The sequence below is a fragment of the Helianthus annuus genome, chromosome 11, assembly GCF_002127325.2.
Source record: "Helianthus annuus cultivar XRQ/B chromosome 11, HanXRQr2.0-SUNRISE, whole genome shotgun sequence".
Taxonomy (NCBI): Eukaryota; Viridiplantae; Streptophyta; class Magnoliopsida; order Asterales; family Asteraceae; genus Helianthus; species Helianthus annuus.
Window position 1 is genome coordinate 168795863 of NC_035443.2, and position 9315 is coordinate 168805177.

The following is a 9315-nucleotide window of genomic DNA, read 5'->3' on the forward strand; positions in this document are numbered from 1 at the left end:
CTTAAACTAGTCATCCGTACCCCTAGCAAATAATTTTTTGGTTCGTCACTGTATAAAAGGCGAGACTCATTTAAAGAATGTAAGAATGATTATAAGGACAGATTTATTGTTGGGGTTTGTTCTTGAAAATAAAGAATACTCAAAAACTGATGTGGGATGAAGTGTCAGTTCTCAAAGCAAGGTTAACTTGCATACACAGGGGAAATCTTAAAAAAAAAAAAAAAAAAAAAAAAAAAAAAAGAAGAAAGAAAGAAAGAAACTCAAATACACAACCATTTTACTAAACAACCACATGACTAATTTGTACATAACTAGGATTGCGACCCGCCGCAATGCGGCGGGGAATCTTTAGTTATAACTAAGTCGATCTAGGACCTGCACGTTATGTTAAACTTGTCAAACGGGGAAAAATAGACGATGTAAAAACGTTCACCGACAGACGCACGTTGCGTCGTGTTAACTCGCAAAATTAGAATGAAACGTTAAAACGTTAAACCAAAGACGCACGTTGCGATGTGTTAAGTCACAAAATTTAGAATCAAGCATAAAGCGAAAAATTTGTGTAAAATGAAAACTATAAAGGACCAAGTTGAAAGTAAAAAAAGTTATGAGGATAGATTGCAAAAAAAAAAAAATAATAAAAAGTTTTAGGTTAGAAGTAATAAAACAAATGGTTTTAGGTTAAAAGTAATTTATGAAATACTTTTGGGTGAAAAGTAAAAAAAAATCAATTTTTTTTAAAACCCCCAAAGCCAACGTTACGACAACCATATACATAACTTTTTTTTCTTTGAAAAACCCCAAAGCACACCCCGCGTTGCGGCGGGGCGTAAAACGTTGTCAAATAGTACTAATGTCACACAACCGTCATCGACCACCAACATTGACTCGACCTAGGGTATGCGTGTTGCGACGAACCTGTCAAACATGGGAAAATAGAGGTAAAAACATTGAACCACACATACACGTTGCGTCGTATTAACTCGAAAAAATTTAGAACTATACGTAAAACAAAAATTTGCGAAAGATGAAAAGTATAAGTGACAAAAGTGACGAAGTTAAATTGCAAATAATGAAAAGTTTTTGGTTAAAGTTAAAAAATAAATTATGTAGGGTTAAAATTGAAAAAAGTAAAAACCTTTGGATTAAAGTAAAAAAATCAATTTTTTTTTTTTAGGAAAACTCCCAAAGCTCAATGTACAACTATTGATGCACAAAAAACTTGCAAAGTTATATATGGAATAATAGTTAGGCTTTGGGGAGTGGGGCATTTTATGGGGCGGGGGAAGCCAGGAAACGCTGGCTAACCCACACCGTGCCAGCGTTGGCCATGGCGTTGCCCCGTTAGCGTGGCTTTGAAGCCCAACGTTGGGCGGGGGACGGTGTGAGCTGGCTACCTAGGATTGGTTGTTGAAATTGGACCATTATCATATCCCACATATCCATAATAATACGATTCGTTCTTGAATTCAGTTTATGTCAACAAAAGATTCTTCTTTGATTGTTAAAAGTTTTTTTTTGAAAGGTGAACTTCATTAACCAACCACCGAACCCGAAAACCGGGACGGCCGAACAAAAACAAAATTACATATTAACAAATTTACACCAATCTCCCCAATCAAAATTCCCTTTTTTGGCTCTATACTTAAACCAAAAGAAACTAACTATCATAACCTCGCTAAACACCTCATCCACGCTACTACTAATACCGTTGAATCTGAGATTATTTCTGGTCTTCCACAAGACCCAACATGTAGAAATAACTATACCGTGAAGAGCCTTCCGCTCCGCCGAGCTTCTATCCCCCACTTTGTGAATCTCGAGAAGATCTCTAATTGAGAAGACGAAGAACTTGGGAATTCTACACCAAAAACTGATTTTTTCCCAAACTCCGAATGCTAACGGACAAGCCGTGAAAATATGAGAAACCGAGTCCAGATCTTCGTTGCAGAAATAACATCCGTCGTCGATCATTACCATACCTCTTTTCTCTAGCGCCTCCACCGTAGGAATTCGATTCAACTCCGCCCGCCAAGCCAAGATGTTGCACTTTTTAGGGACCCACTTACACCAATCCATGACGAATCTATTGCTGAAATCACGACTCGACACCAAAAGACGTTTAACCGCCGCAACCGAGAACCCTGAAGTCCCACTTCCCAACCAAACCCACTTATCCGTGCCATTGGAAAGACTAACCGAGGCCACCGCGGACCTCAACGAAAGCCACTCAGCCGACTCAACAGGAGTGTCCGGCTCGTGTCTCCAAAGCCAACAACCGTCCCCATCAAGCCGATCTTTGATGCTGCATGGTTTAACGACTTCCAAAGCAAAAAGAGCAGGATATTTATCTTTTAACGGGACGTCGAAAAGCCACGGATCTAACCAAAACATGATATTTTCTCCACTGCCCACAACTCCTTTAAAGAGGCTTCGAAACGGGATATTCTCGAACAACGGTTTCCTAAGGACCGAAACAATGTTACTCCAAACCCCACCAACCGCTTTTCTATGAGGAAGAAACTCCCATTCCGAGTAACCGAAATGGATAGCATTCACGACTTTGACCCATAGACTGTCTTGCTCGTTCTTATACCTCCACCCCCATTTAGCTAATAATGCCGTGTTAACATCTTTGAGATGTTGGAGACCAAGACCTCCCATGTCGACCGGAGAGGCAACCCTATCCCACGCCACCCAATGAATCTTTTTAATCTCCGAATTCCCACCCCAAAGAAATTTTCTAATGAGGGATTCCAGAACATGAATCACCTTCACAGGAGCGCGATACAAAGAAAAATAATAGCACGGAAGACTCTCCAGCACGGAGCGGATTAGGGTAACTCTTCCTCCCACCGAAAGCATCGAAGCCTTCCAAAGAGAGAGTCTTTTCTCAAACGCGTGAACAACCGGTTGCCAACTCGACGACCTGTTCATGTTAGAACCCACACAGAGACCAAGGAACTTGAAGGGGACCGACCCCGTACCACATCCAACAACATTCGCCATCTCGACAACTTCATCAACTTGAACCCCAACCCCAATCAATTTTGACTTACCCAAGTTGATTCTTAGACCCGAACACACATGGAAGCATTTAAGAATTCTAACCACGTTCCGAATATTTTCCTTAGACCACTCACCCATAATAATAGCATCATCGGCGTAGAAGAGGTGGGTGATGGTAGGACCTTCATTCGGGAGAGAAACCCCATTGACTATCCCCAGATTACTTGCTTTTTTAAACATACACGATAGGGCTTCCATAACGACGACGAAGAGAAATGGAGAAATAGGATCGCCTTGACGCATTCCTTTATGGCACCCAAACTCGAAGGTTGGAGAACCATTGACCAAAACCGAGGCCCTAGCCGACGAAAGCACCCCGTTAATCCATGAGCACCATCTCCTAGAAAAACCCATTTGCTCTAGGATGTCCAACACAAATTTCCAATTTATATTATCGTACGCCTTCTCAAAATCAACCTTGAGAAGGAAAACCTTTTTCTTACCTTTACGGCTCCAGTTTAGAATTTCATTAACGATTAATGGACCATCAAGGATTAAACGACCCTTGATGAAAGCTGATTGAGACCCCGAAATGACCGAATCAAGAACAACTTTGAGTCTGTTGGCCAAAATTTTTGAAATTGCCTTGTTTACAACCCCCACCAAACTGATCGGACGATACTCTTTCAAAGATAACGGGTCCGTAACTTTGGGAATCAGGGCTATAAAAGAAGACCCGCAACCCAAATTTATCACCCCATTGACAAAGAACTCCTCCATGATATCAAAGAAATCCGCCTCAAAAAGATTCCAGAACCGCTTGATAAAACGGAAACTAATACCGTCCGGGCCCGGAGCCCGGTCGTCGCCACAGTCAAAAATAGCCCTTTTAATTTCCTCTTTACTGAACCGAGCGTTAAGAAAATCCGCATCCACCTCCGAGATCTTTTTAATATTCGCACAAATAAGACGAGGTCGGTCGACCCAATCTTCTTCAAATTTCCTTTTAAAAAATCTGAAGATTTCTTTTTTAACGAGAGTCGGCTTAGACACCCACGAGCCATTAACCTCCAACCCGTGGATAGAATTGGACGCCTTCCTGCAATTAACCATAGCGTGAAAAAAATTAGTGTTTTCATCCCCTTCCTTGGCCCACTTTATTCTAGACCTTTGCCTCATGTCTCTGCTTTTACGTTCTTCTTCCTCCTTAAGGACTTTCTTACTTTCAAGGAGAATCCACTCCTCATCTTCCGACAGATTCCGCTCGGCCATAATACCTTGTATATTTTCGAGGTCCGAAACCGCAGCCGAAACAAACTCTGAATTTTTTGTTAGCATTTCGTCTCTCCACTTCTTTAACTCGGACCTGAGAATACCCAGCTTTCTCATAAGGCGGACATCCGGAGGACCACAATTACCGGGGTCTTTGCTAAGAGCCGAATGAACAACTTCACAAAAACCCGGCTTGTTAAACCAAGAGTCGAAGATCCGAAACGGTTTAGGGCCAAAATTAGTCGATTCCGTTTTGAGAATTATCGCACAGTGATCAGACAAGAACGACGAGACCGCTTCAACGTCCGCTTCAGGCCACGCATTAAAAAAACTAGAATTCACGAGGAATCTATCCAGTTTGCTTTGTTTACTACCATCAGAAGCCGAAAAAGTGAATTTAGAGCCTCTCATATTATACTCAAGAAGACCCGAATCAAAAATGAAGTTGTTAAAGTTGGTCGCACAGGACAACTTGAAGGTGCAATTCTTCCTTTCTTCGCGAAACCTAACCGCGTTGAAATCACCTGTAACAACACACAATCCATCCCAACCCGAAATCGCTTGAGTCAATTCATCCCACAAGGCCTTCTTAGCCACAACGCTTTGGGGCGCGTAAACATTGAAGACACAAAGGGCCAGACCGCAACCAGTCAGGGTACCCGTAACTTGCAAAAAATTCCTGTTTTTGACCACACCAGACACCCGAAACAACGACAAATCCCAGATACACAGAAGCCCCCCGGATAAACCAATAGAATCGACACTTTCAAAACCAAAATTATTTTTCCCCCAACACCCAGCTAAAACCTCCTTCTTCACCGACACAGATTTGGTTTCTTGAAGAGCTAAAAAACCAATCCTATGTCTAGAAATCTGAGATTTGACCCAACGCTGCTTCTCCATACCCCCAACTCCACGAATATTGAAAGATAAAAAATTCATAATTCAACTCCATTATTACCTGAAGAACCGAAGAAATTGCTGACCTTTTCTAACTTCTGCCCAAAATCAACTCCCACTTGAGCACCAATTCTAATGATGTTGTCGACTTCCTTATTAGGTTCAAAACCTTGATCTGGAGTAGTTCCGGCCAGCCCCTCCGTCTGAATATCCGGCTGCGATGGATCACCCACCTGGACCTCGGAAGACTGCGCACTGGAATTAAGGTCGATATTTTGAAGATTGGTTGTAAAACCTACGAATCCAAAACCAGGGACGTCGTTATCCACTGAATTCCTCGTCCTTTTTTTTGGTCTCAAAGCTTCCGGAGAACTGTTACGTGGGGAGTGGGTCTGGGCTTTTGAACCTTTCTGTCCCAAATTGCTTCTCCTTTTGGGCCGGCCCACTACTTCTCCTGCCCCACTTTTAAAAATTCCAACCACATCTGGACCCACCACTTTAGAGCTTAGCCGACAACCTATGTCGCCGCATAAGCCGTTGTCTCTCTCCTCACCATTTAATGCATCACGTGAAGCCATTTCCCCATGCAAAGGAGAAGGAGCTGCATGGGAATTAGAACAAACCGGAGACTTCTCGACTACCCCTTCATTACCCGACCCTTGACCTTCCACCGGTGAACCACAATCGGAGACCTGCATTCCGACAACCGGAGAAGACTCCGACGATCGATTATCATCTGCTACCGAGTCTAAATCGCGACTAAGACAATCCGGAATCCAATCCTCAAGATCCTCCTCCACCCATATTCTAAAAGATTTGTCTTTCCATTTCAAGACGACCTCATCGTTAATCCTGTTCGATACTCCGACTAACACCCCTACCCTAACAACCGACAGATCACGGTCTTCCTCAAAAGCCTTCGGAACAAACAAAACCTTACCGAAGAGCTCACCAACTTGTGCCATCGTATCTGATTCAAAGAGGTGTAAAGGAATTCCACACAACTTCAGCCAGGCTACCCGTTCAAAGGGGAGCGTTTGACCACTCCATGGATCAAGCTTGTTAAACCACGGGTTCCATAATTCCTTCGAATCCAAAAACCGGTTCCTCGATTCTTCATCATGAAATGAAATAAGCAACGACAGGCCACCGAGGTACTGAACGTTAGCCACAATGACTTTAGCTATTCTCAGAAGCCTGTCGAAATCAACCAGAGTTTCCAAGTTCTTAGTTCTACCCACAAGAGCTAAACCGAAAAGATCCTTGAACGCTCCCGATCTATCTGGAACAACGATCGTCTTCTCTTCCACCCTTTGCCCTATCACTTGTCTGACCGGACCATTACCACCACTGGACGTACCCACCACATCTTTGTAACTTCTAACGTCTCTGACCTTAAAATTGGCCCCACTATTACGCTGGCCTGTAGCCCCGGGATTCTGAACCTTACTTTCCTTCTCAACCGAGCTCCCCGAATTCTCTACGGCAAATCTAGCCACATTAAACTTGAGCTTAAAATTCCCCATCCTAACCCCTCCGAGCATCTTTAACAACTCTGGACAGTCCCTGACCCCTGAGAAAGAAACAAACCCGAATCTGCTCCCTTGCTTATCTCTTTTCCTCGCAACATACGTGCCTGCAATTTCTCCGAGACCCTCCAAACTCCTCCTGAGCTCCCAAGGAGTACACCCTTCTGGGAGGTTCGTAACGAAGAACTTGACAATGTTATCGATCTTCTTCCCCATACCGGCCATGGCGACGACCGTAGGCAGGAGAAAACCAAGCACTCCGGCCGAGACGCGACTCGAAGTAGTGTTAACGGAATTCGAATCGATCTAGCTGAGCCTATACGAGATAGTCGCGACCGATATCAGACCCGCTAAGCCCACCGGAGAAGGACCAGCCGAAGATACTATAACCGAATAAAAAGAACGGGAATCCCGGTCCCGGAGACGGGTGGAAGAACTGTCAGAAATGGGGTTAGAATGAACGGTCGAGCCAAAAGATCGGCGACCCCGCACGCTAACCTATCCCTGAAGTCTTCGTCGAGTCGCCGGCGAACGGAGAAGATTTATTTTGATTGTTAAAAGTTAGCCTCTATTCTTTTTTCGTACTCGGAGGATGCTTTCTCGTCATCATAGATGTTAGACAAGTTGGTAATGTCGAAAATGTGAATAGATGTTAGACAAGTTGGACCGGAGAGCGATTGACATTTGGAGTTTATACTTTATACCTTATCTTATAAAGTCAACTATAGTCAAAGTCAACTCCCAGTCAATATTGCAGGAGTCAAAGTCAACTGCAGGTAATGATCATATATAAACTTGATTCTTGGTTTTGGGTTAGTAACTGGATATGTGGATGCAAAACAACAGGATGCAGTCAACTGATGGTCAACAGTCAAGAAAGAATAAGTAAAAGGTAATAAAAAGACCGGTTGTAGCTTTCAAAATTGCTTGCATGCTAAGTAAAGCACACATATGGTAATTAATGAAAACAACTACAAGAAAACATGTGTTACCTTCATGCTGAAAAGAAATATACCTACTGATCAAAGAAACGTATGGGGTATAGTTCTAGCCTGTTTTGCCAAATATGTAAGATCACAATAATAAAGAAGAGAAAATGCATTGTTTCTGCATATACAGAATACAATTATTGTCATGATTCATGATTGTATGGAGGGATGAGCATTTGGTATCGGGTACCGGTACCGAACCGTACCGGGTATATTCGGTACCGGTACCCACTTTTCCCGTTTTTCGGTACCGGTATTTACGGGTAAAACACCGGTAAACCGGTGTATTCGGTACCGGTACCCACTTTTCCCGTTTTTCGGTACCGGTACCACTTCGGTACCGAACGGGTACCATGCTCATCCCTAATTGTACGCATGATACATCATTACATGTTCATGTAGAATTAGTAGATTGCATGATACATGTTCATCTATAGTTAACATGAAATGGCTGAAGAAAGAATAAGTAAAAGGTAATAAACCTTTCTCAAGACTAGTTGGAGCTGTCAAAATTGCTTGCATGCTAACAATTGTATTTTGTTTTCTTTGCAATCAACTTGACCCATTATTACTTTTCGTTAATTCTGATTTCTTGATTCTATTCATTGGTTGTTTTTTAGATTGAAAAGTTGAACTTAGTTATCAAGGAGCTCGTTAAGGAAAAAGATGATGAAAAAGAAAGGTTCAATGGAATTATTGCGGGGTTGTTGTCTGAAAAAGAAAAATATAAGGTGGATAAAGATGTTATGCTTGATAGGATGTCACAAATTGAAGCTATGTTAACAGCTACAGTTCGAAGATAGGCTATAAACACTTGGTTTTGAATGTTTAGATGTTTATTTTATTAGGATAATTTTTGTTATTTTAAGTTTTAGTTGGTATTTTTATATGCTTTTGAAAATGAGATGTTTTATATAAATTTTGGATTTTATTAGACTTTTTTTTATATTATTTGTAGTTTTAATGATATGTAATTTTGATGACAATAGCAGGGAGAAAAAAATCTGAATTAAAAACCAATATTTCAAACCAAACCAATATTCCAGTAATTAGTAAATGGTAGCAAATAAAGGTAGCAATTGGTGGCAATATTAGTGGCTAAATGGTATGAAAACGCGTCACAACTCGGTGGCAAACAAGGCGGAGCGTAGCAAACATTAAGGGGTGCAAATAATTTTGACCAATTTTGTGGTAGTAAAAATAAGATAGCAAAATATAAAATGGTGGCTATTTGATGACAGTAGGGCAATTGACACGAGTGTTTTTGTCACCGTATTTTCGGTGGCAAACTGGTGACAACAAGTAAATTGCTACCATTTGTAACAAAAAATTACATGACAAAAACCATGTTTTCTAGTAGTGCAAATAAGGTGGCATTTTATGGAGTCTATATATTTACTCTCTAATCCAAAGTCTTAAACCAGCCAAAAATGCTGTACAAACCACAACTCCATCCTCAATCACACCTTCTTTATAAGCATTTAGAATGACTAACAAAACACAATTTGTCACAAAACCATCTATTTAGGCCTTATTCTAGTTTTCTCCCATCCATCCCGATTTCGGATAAATGCATGTGTTATACCACCGCATCTCATTTTCAAAACACATTACAA

The 9315-nt window shown here is 41.6% G+C and overlaps 1 long non-coding RNA gene across 1 annotated transcript; it reads left to right on the top strand.

Annotated features, from left to right (window-relative positions):
* Nucleotides 1-7510: 7510 nt before the first annotated feature.
* On the top strand, nt 7511-8369 carry LOC110887270. The gene is made up of 2 exons (XR_002563197.2): nt 7511-7602; nt 8320-8369. It is a non-coding gene; the product is annotated as an uncharacterized LOC110887270 (long non-coding RNA).
* Nucleotides 8370-9315: the final 946 nt, after the last annotated feature.